Raw genomic sequence first — 10,667 nt, 5'->3', positions numbered from 1 at the left:
GACCAGAACCAAGCTCAGTACATATATACAGCACCAGAACAAAGCTCAGTACATAAATACAGCACCAGAACAAAGCTCATACATATATACAGCCCCAGAACAAAGCTCAGTATATATATACAGCACCAGAACCAAGCTCATACATATAAACACAACCAGAACCAAGCTCAGTACATGTATACAGCACCAGAACAAAGCTCATACATATATACAGCACCAGAACAAAGCTCAGTACATATCTACAGCACCAGAACAAACTCAGTACATGTATACAGCACCAGAACAAAGCTCATACATATATACAGCACCAGAACAAAGCTCATACATATAAACACAACCAGAACAAAGCTCAGTACATATATACAGCACCAGAACAAAGCTCAGTACATATCTACAGCACCAGAACAAAGCTCAGTACATATATACAGCACCAGAACAAAGCTCAGTACATATATACAGCACCAGAACAAAGCTCAGTACATATCTACAGCACCAGAACAAACTCAGTACATGTATACAGCACCAGAACAAAGCTCATACATATAAACACAACCAGAACAAAGCTCAGTACATATATACAGCACCAGAACAAAGCTCAGTACATATATACAGCACCAGAACAAAGCTCAGTACATAAATACAGCACCAGAACAAAGCTCAGTACATATATACAGCACCAGAACGAAGCTCAGTACATATATACAGCACCAGAACCAAGCTCATACATATAAACACAACCAGAACCAAGCTCGGTACATATATACAGCACCAGAACAAAGCTCAGTACATAAATACAGCACCAGAACAAAGCTCAGTACATATATACAGCACCAGAACAAAGCTCAGTACATAAATACAGCACCAGAACAAAGCTCAGTACATATATACAGCACCAGAACAAAGCTCAGTACATAAATACAGCACCAGAACAAAGCTCAGTACATATATACAGCACCAGAACAAAGCTCAGTACATATATACAGCACCAGAACAAAGCTCAGGACACATATATACAGCACCACAACAACGCTCAGGACACATATATACAGCACCACAACAACGCTCATAACATATATACAGCACCAAAACCAAGCTCAGTACATATATACAGCACCAGTTCCAAGCTCATTACATATATACAGCACCAGAACCATGCTCAGTACATATATGAAACACCAGAACCAAGCTCACTACATAAATACAGCCCCAGAACAAGCTTATACATATATACGGCATGAGTGCCAAGCTCAATACATATACACAGCCCCAGAACCTAGCTCAGTACATACATACATACATACAAATATACAGCACCAGAACAAAGCTCACAACATATATACAGCACCAAAACCAAGCTCAGAACATATATACAGCACCAGAACAAAGCTCAGTACATATATAAAGCACTAGAACAAGCTCAGTACATAAATACAGCACCAGAACAAAGCTCAGTACATATATACAGCACCAGAACAAAGCTCAGTACATAAATACAGCACCAGAACAAAGCTCAGTACATATATACAGCACCAGAACGAAGCTCAGTACATATATACAGCACCAGAACAAAGCTCATACATATAAACACAACCAGAACCAAGCTCAGTACATATATACAGCACCAGAACAAAGCTCAGTACATAAATACAGCCCCAGAACAAGCTTATACATATATACGGCATGAGTGCCAAGCTCAGTACATATATACAGCACCAGTTCCAAGCGCAGTACATATATACAGCACCAGAACAAAGATCAGTACATATATACAGCACCAGAACAAAGCTCAGTACATATATACAGCACCAGAACAAAGCTCAGTACATATATACAGAACCCGAACAAAGCTCAGTACATATATACAGCATCAGAACAAAGCTCAGTACATAAATACAGCTCCAGAACAAAGCTCATACATATATACAGCCCCAGAACAAAGCTCAGTATATATATACAGCACCAGAACAAAGCTCAGTACATATATACAGCACCAGAACAAAGCTCATACATATATACAGCCCCAGAACAAAGCTCAGTATATATATATACAGCTCCAGAACAAAGATCAGTACATATATACAGTACCCGAACAAAGCTCAGTAAATATATACAGTACCAGAACCAAGCTCAGTACATGAGGGGTCTGTAATGACTGACACACGGGGAGATGAGAGGACAGTAATGACTGACACACGGGGAGATGAGAAGACAGTAATGACTGACACACGGGTAGATGAGAGAACAGTAATGACTGTGACACACGGAGAGATGACGGGACAGTAATAACTGTGACACACTGAGAGATGAGGGGACAGTAATAACTGACACATGGGGAGATGAGGGGACAGTAGTGACAGTGACACACGGGCAGATGAGGGGACAGTAATGACTATGACAGACAGGGAGATGAGGGGACAGTAATGACTGAAACACGGAGAGATGAGGGGAGGGGTAGGGGGTCCCAAGCTGAATTCTTGCACCAGGGCCCATGAGCCTTTAGCTACGCCCCTGCATACAGTGACTACAGTACTGATTAGAGGCAGAATATTTAAATTAAGTGACTCACCCGTGACATCTTCTTAGATTCTAGTTGTTCTTTTTCTCTTTTCTTCTCCATCCGTGTCCAGACCCCTATGAGGACTTCTCCCCGCCACAGACCATTTCTGCAGTTTTTTGCTCAGATGTCTTCAGCTTCTCACTTTTACAACATTTCTGCACATATAAACGAAGATAAAATTCTCAACACCCCTAAATATAATAGCGCTATACACTGTACCTCTGAATATAATAGCGTCATACACTGGTTGCCTGATTATAATAGTACCGTACACTGTGTCCCACACACACACCATGCCCCCTGTAAATAGTGCCCCCATAGCTCCCCTGTAGATAGTGACCCCCATAGAATCTCTGTAGATAGTGCCCTACATAGAAGCCCCTGTGGATAGTGCCCCACATACAGCCCCCTGCAGATAGTGCCCCACATATGGACCCCAGAACTACAAGGCAATAGTGCTAAACACTGAGCCACAGTGCTGCCCTACATATAGCCCACCTCTGTAGATCGTGCCTCACATATAGCTCCCACTGTATATAGTGTCCCACATATAACCCACCTCTGTAGATAGTGCCTCACATATAGCTCCTCCTGTATATAGTGTCCCACATATAACCCACCACTGTAGACAGTGCCCTACAAATAGCTCCCCCTATAGTGCTCCAAATATAGCCCACCCCTGTAGATAGTGCCTCACATATAGATCCCCCTGTATATAGTGTACCACATTTATCCCACCCCTGTAGATGGTGCCCTCCATATAACTCACCCTATAGATAATGCTTCACATATAGCCCACCCATGTAGAGAATTCCTCACATATAGCTTCCCCTGTATTTAGTGTCTAAGAAATAGCTCCACCTATATATAGTGTCCCACATATAGACCCCCCTGTAGATAATGCTACTCACAGTTTTATTAGAAAATTACATACTCACATGATCCCATTCCCGTGCCGTCCGGGCTGAACAACGCAAGCTGTGCGATGACATAATCGCGCCGCTAGCGTCGTTGAAAAGCGCTGATTGGCGGGGCGAGTCATTTTGCCCTGCCAATCAGCGTCAATGTAAGGCGCTGAATTGTCGGGCACGAAGCGTGAACAGAACACGACAGACATAGAAGGGTCACTCCACAGAACACGTCATATAGAGAAGCGTCACTCCACAGAACAAGTCATAAAGAGAAGCGTCACTCCACAGAACACGTCATAAAGAGAAGCGTCACTCCACAGAACACGTCACATAGAGAAGCGTCACTCCACAGAACAAGTCATAAAGAGAAGCGTCACTCCACAGAACACGTCATAAAGAGAAGCGTCACTCCACAGAACACGTCACATAGAGAAGCGTCACTCCACAGAACACGTCACATAGAGAAGCGTCACTCCACAGAGCACGTCATATAGAGAAGCGTCACTCCACAGAACACGTCATATAGAGAAGCGTCACTCCACAGAACGCGTCACATAGAGAAGTGTCACTCCACAGAACACGTCATATAGAGAAGCGTCACTCCACAGAACACGTCATATAGAGAAGCGTCACTCCACAGAACACGTCACATAGAGAAGTGTCACTCCACAGAACACGTCACATAGAGAAGTGTCACTCCACAGAACACGTCATATAGAGAAGCGTCACTCCACAGAACACGTCATATAGAGAAGCGTCACTCCACAGAACACGTCACATAGAGAAGCGTCGCTACACAGAACACGCCTTATAGAGAAGCGTCACATAGAGAAGCGTCACTCCACAGAACACGTCATATAGAGAAGCGTCACCCCACAGTACACGTCATATAGAGAAGCGTCACTCCACAGAACACGTCACATAGAGAAGCGTCACTCCACAGAACACGTCAGATAGAGAAGCGTCACTCCACAGAACACGTCACATAGAGAAGCGCCACTCCACAGAACACGTCATATAGAGAAGCGTCACTCCACAGAACACGTCATATAGAGAAGCGTCGCTCCACAGAATACGTCACATAGAGAAGCGTCACTCCACAGAACACGTCACATAGAGAAGCGTCACTCCACAGAACACGTCACATAGAGAAGCGCCACTCCACAGAACACGTCACATAGAGAAGCGTCACTCCACAGAACACGTCATATAGAGAAGCGTCACTCCACAGAACACGTCACATAGAGAAGCGTCACTCCACAGAACACGTCACATAGAGAAGCGTCACTCCACAGAACACGTCACATAGAGAAGCGTCACTCCACAGATCACGTCACATAGAGAAGCGTCACTCCACAGAACACGTCATATAGAGAAGCGTCACTCCACAGAACACGTCACATAGAGAAGCGTCACTCCACAGAACACGTCACATAGAGAAGCGTCACTCCGCAGAACACGTCACATAGAGAAGCGTCACTCCACAGAACACGTCACATAGAGAAGCGTCACACCACAGAACACGTCACATAGAGAAGCGTCACTCCGCAGAACACGTCACATAGAGAAGCGTCACTCCACAGAACACGTCACATAGAGAAGCGTCACTCCACAGAACACGTCACATAGAGAAGCGTCACTCCACAGAACACGTCACATAGAGAAGCGTCACTCCACAGAACACGTCACATAGAGAAGCGTCACTCCACAGAACACATCATAGAGAAGCGTCACTCCACAGAACACGTCACATAGAGAAGCGTCACTCCACAGAACACGTCACATAGAGAAGCGTCACTCCACAGAACACGTCATATAGAGAAGCGTCACTCCACAGAACACGCCATATAGAGAAGCGTCACTCCACAGAACACGTCACATAGAAAAGCGTCACTCCACAGAACACGTCACATAGAGAAGCGTCACTCCACAGAACACGTCCCATAGAGAAGCGTCACTCCACAGAACACGTCATATAGAGAAGCGTCACTCCACAGAACACGTCACATAGAGAAGCGTCACTCCACAGAACACGTCATAGAGAAGCGTCACTCCACAGAACACGTCACATAGAGAAGCGTCACTCCACAGAACACGTCACATAGAGAAGCGTCACTCCACAGAACACGTCACATAGAGAAGCGTCACTCCACAGAACACGCCAAATAGAGAAGCGTCACTCCACAGTACACGTCACATAGAGAAGTGTCACTCCACAGAACACGTCACATAGAGAAGCGTCACTCCACAGAACACGTCACATAGAGAAGCGTCACTCCACAGAACACGTCACATAGAGAAGCGTCACTCCACAGAACACGTCACATAGAGAAGCGTCACTCCACAGAACACGCCAGATAGAGAAGCGTCACTCCACAGAACACGTCATATAGAGAAGCGTCACTCCACAGAACACGTCACATAGAGAAGTGTCACTCCACAGAACACGTCACATAGAGAAGCGTCACTCCACAGAACACGTCACATAGAGAAGCGTCACTCCACAGAACACGTCACATAGAGAAGCGTCACTCCACAGAACACGTCACATAGAGAAGCGTCACTCCACAGAACACGTCACATAGAGAAGCGTCACTCCACAGAACACGTCACATAGAGAAGCGTCACTCCACAGAACACGTCACATAGAGAAGCGTCACTCCACAGAACACGCCACATAGAGAAGCGTCACTCCACAGAACACGTCACATAGAGAAGCGTCACTCCACAGAACACGTCACATAGAGAAGCGTCAGATAGAGAAGCGTCACTCCACAGAACACGCCACATAGAGAAGCGTCACTCCACAGAACACGTCACATAGAGAAGCGTCACTCCACAGAACACGCTGCTCCAGAGTCCAGTGGCGGCTTTACGCCCCTCCATCTGACGCTTGGCATTGTGCTTGGTGATGATTGGCTGGCATGCAGCTGCTCGGCCCCCATGCTATGAAGCTCCCGGGCACGGTGCGGATGTTAGTACCAGGGGAAGTCTGTACTCTGCAGTTATAGAGTCAGCGGAGATGTAAAGGATCTGCCTGACACAGCTTCTGTGTCGACGCCCGTGGTTACTCACTTTGCACCTGCTCCTAAGTCTGGTCGAGTGACCCCTTCTTCCACCAATCAGCCTGGGAGGCTGAGGAGTGGGAAAGCCTATCACAGCCTGGCCAGACGGAGCTAGCTCCCGCCCTCTGTCTATTTATACTTTCACTTCCTGCTCCTCCTTTGCCTGTGATTCTTTCAGTCTGTTTCCTGGCTCTGCTGCTGCTACTTACTACTTGTCTTCTGCTTCATATTGACCCTGGCTTGACTGACTATTCTCCTGCTCTGCGTTTTGTACCTCGTCCTCTCCTGGTTTGACTCGGCTCGTTCACTAGTCTTGTTGCTCACGGGGTTCCCGTGGGCAACAGCCCCATTTCCCTTAGCTTCTGTGTACCCTTGTCTGTTTGTCTGTCGTGCACTTAGTGAGCGTAGGGACCGCCACCCAGTTGTACGCCGTTGCTTAGGACGGGCCGTTGCAAGTAGGCAGGGACTGAGTGGCGGGTAGATTAGGGCTCACCTGTCTGTCTCCCTACCCCGCCATTACAGTAGTGTTGGTGACTTTTCTGCACTTGCTCCTCAGCACTTGGCCCCCCGCTCTGTAACTTTACGTGGTCTGCACTTCGTGGTTGAGTTGCTTCCACTTTATAATAATATCAGTCACAGGTTGCGGGGGGGGATATCTAGGAGGGGAGACATTTCCAGGACTGACATGTTACCCCGGTGACGTTCTATTACAGGACCGCGCTGGAGGTCACTGATCTCTTTACCACGACCCATTCTACCACTAATGTCTGTAAAGTGACTGCGGGGCGAGTGCCGGATGTTATACACCGGGGGGGGGGGGGGGGAGTGCCGGGTGTTATACACCGGGGGGGGAGTGCCGGATGTTATACACCGGGGGGGGAGTGCCGGGTGTTATACACTGAGGGGGGGGACGACGACACCGGAATACAATGATGAAGAGGGGGGCACATAATTTTCCCCATATAGTGTAACCCTCACTTTATGATGGGGGTTGTAGTACCGCGTGGTGGTCACTGCTAGATTTTATCTCGTAATTCAGCATCTTTACGTTATGATCCATTGTGGAACCCATAGAATTTGGTGATGAAGAAGTAACGAAGGGTCGGATATTGGAAATATACAGGTGACTTATATTAATGTAGAATATGGATCCGAGGGTCTGTCTGATGGCCAGTAGGGGGCAGGACGATTTATTTGTAATATCTGGTAAAGTATGCTGCCATTAAAAGGGAGGTTTTTGACTCCTCTGGATCCTCCGGGGTGCGTCAGTAAAGAAGGTTGAACCATGTAACTCTGCACCCACAGCAATATACAGAGTAACACTCCCAATATCTGATGTCCGGCCTGGAATGCTGCAAATATCCCTCAGCCCACCCCATTATACTACACCAGCGGTTTCCATTGTGACGCTCGCTCAGCTCTGCCCCTCCGGCCTCTGTGTTTGTGCCACTGTTTGAATTCATTTGAAAATCTCATACGAAAAGCCGGATGTATTCACAGTTCAGTCCCAGAGCCAACAAAGGCCACTCCACCTGCGCAGTACAACGGACCAATTAGAGGAAGTAACAATCCAATATACAGAAAATTTACATATGATGAGGGGACAGTAATGACTGATACACGGGGAGATGAGGGGACAGTAATGACTGATACACGGGGCGATGAGAGGACAGTAATGACTGATACACGGGGAGATGAGGGGACAGTAATGACTGATACACGGGGAGATGAGGGGACAGTAATGACTGATACACGGGGAGATGAGGGGACAGTAATGACTGATACACGGGGAGATGAGGGGACAGTAATGACTGATACACGGGGAGATGAGAGGACAGTAATGACTGATACACGGGGAGATGAGGGGACAGTAATGACTGATACACGGGGAGATGAGGGGACAGTAATGACTGATACACGAGGAGATGAGGGGACAGTAATGACTGATACACGGGGAGATGAGAGGACAGTAATGACTGATACACGGGGAGATGAGAGGACAGTAATGACTGATACACGGGGAGATGAGAGGACAGTAATGACTGATACACGGGGAGATGAGAGGACAGTAATGACTGATACACGGGGAGATGAGGGGACAGTAATGACTGATACACGGGGAGATGAGGGGACAGTAATGACTGATACACGGGGAGATGAGAGGACAGTAATGACTGATACACGGGGAGATGAGGGGACAGTAATGACTGATACACGGGGAGATGAGGGGACGGTAATGACTGATACACGGGGAGATGAGAGGACAGTAATGACTGATACACGGGGAGATGAGAGGACAGTAATGACTGATACACGGGGAGATGAGGGGACAGTAATGACTGATACACTGGGAGATGAGGGGACAGTAATGACTGATACACGGGGAGATGAGGGGACAGTAATGACTGATACACGGGGAGATGAGAGGACAGTAATGACTGATACACGGGGAGATGAGAGGACAGTAATGACTGATACACGGGGAGATGAGGGGACAGTAATGACTGATACACGGGGAGATGAGAGGACAGTAATGACTGATACACGGGGAGATGAGAGGACAGTAATGACTGATACACGGGGAGATGAGGGGACAGTAATGACTGATACACGGGGAGATGAGAGGACAGTAATGGCTGATACACTGGGAGATGAGGGACAGTAATGACTGATACACGGGGAGATGAGAGGACAGTAATGACTGATACACGGGGAGATGAGGGGACAGTAATGACTGATACACGGGGAGATGAGGGGACAGTAATGACTGATACACGGGGAGATGAGGGGACAGTAATGACTGATACACGGGGAGATGAGAGGACAGTAATGACTGATACACGAGGAGATGAGGGGACAGTAATGACTGATACACGAGGAGATGAGAGGACAGTAATGACTGATACACGGGGAGATGAGAGGACAGTAATGACTGATACACGGGGAGATGAGGGGACAGTAATGACTGATACACGGGGAGATGAGAGGACAGTAATGACTGATACACGGGGAGATGAGGGGACAGTAATGACTGATACACGGGGAGATGAGGGGACAGTAATGACTGATACACGGGGAGATGAGAGGACAGTAATGACTGATACACGGGGAGATGAGAGGACAGTAATGACTGATACACGGGGAGATGAGGGGACAGTAATGACTGATACACGGGGAGATGAGAGGACAGTAATGACTGATACACAGGGAGATGAGGGGACAGTAATGACTGATACACGGGGAGATGAGAGGACAGTAATGACTGATACACGGGGAGATGAGGGGACAGTAATGACTGATACACGGGGAGATGAGAGGACAGTAATGACTGATACACTGGGAGATGAGGGGACAGTAATGACTGATACACGGGGAGATGAGGGGACAGTAATGACTGATACACGGGGAGATGAGAGGACAGTAATGACTGATACACGGGGAGATGAGAGGACAGTAATGACTGATACACGGGGAGATGAGGGGACAGTAATGACTGATACACGGGGAGATGAGGGGACAGTAATGACTGATACACGGGGAGATGAGAGGACAGTAATGACTGATACACGGGGAGATGAGAGGACAGTAATGACTGATACACGGGGAGATGAGGGGACAGTAATGACTGATACACGGGGAGATGAGAGGACAGTAATGACTGATACACGGGGAGATGAGGGGACAGTAATGACTGATACACGGGGAGATGAGAGGACAGTAATGACTGATACACGGGGAGATGAGGGGACGGTAATGACTGATACACGGGGAGATGAGGGGACAGTAATGACTGATACACGGGGAGATGAGGGGACGGTAATGACTGATACACGGGGAGATGAGGGGACAGTAATGACTGATACACGAGGAGATGAGGGGACAGTAATGACTGATACACGAGGAGATGAGGGGACAGTAATGACTGATACACGGGGAGATGAGGGGACAGTAATGACTGATACACGGGGGGATGAGAGGACAGTAATGACTGATACACGGGGAGATGAGAGGACAGTAATGACTGATACACGGGGAGATGAGGGGACAGTAATGACTGATACACGGGGAGATGAGGGGACAGTAATGACTGATACACGGGGAGATGAGGGGACAGTAATGACTGATACACGGGGA

Source organism: Rhinoderma darwinii, chromosome 12 (genome assembly GCF_050947455.1).
Source record: "Rhinoderma darwinii isolate aRhiDar2 chromosome 12, aRhiDar2.hap1, whole genome shotgun sequence".
Taxonomy (NCBI): Eukaryota; Metazoa; Chordata; class Amphibia; order Anura; family Rhinodermatidae; genus Rhinoderma; species Rhinoderma darwinii.
This window is presented reverse-complemented; position numbering follows the sequence as displayed.